The following is a 315-nucleotide window of genomic DNA, read 5'->3' on the forward strand; positions in this document are numbered from 1 at the left end:
TGTCCAAAAAAAGCAACACAATTTTGTAAATTTGATACAAAACACATTCACCAAGAATATATATAGAAATCAGGTGAAATTTATTAATCTACTATAATAAAATTACGTCAGAACATCGTTTGCATGTCATTTGATACTCTGATTGCTGAGCTAGTTATAAACATCGTTAGGAAAAAAAGAACATAAAACGCGCATCAGTACTATTGAAATCCGTATAACAAAGGGTATCGGAATCGCCTTGTTGTTTATGTCGCCGAATCGACTCCTATTAAACCTTAGGCTTCGTTTTTAAAAGGATCGAATAATGCCTTATCC

This window comes from Penaeus monodon, chromosome 19 (assembly GCF_015228065.2).
Source record: "Penaeus monodon isolate SGIC_2016 chromosome 19, NSTDA_Pmon_1, whole genome shotgun sequence".
Taxonomy (NCBI): domain Eukaryota; kingdom Metazoa; phylum Arthropoda; class Malacostraca; order Decapoda; family Penaeidae; genus Penaeus; species Penaeus monodon.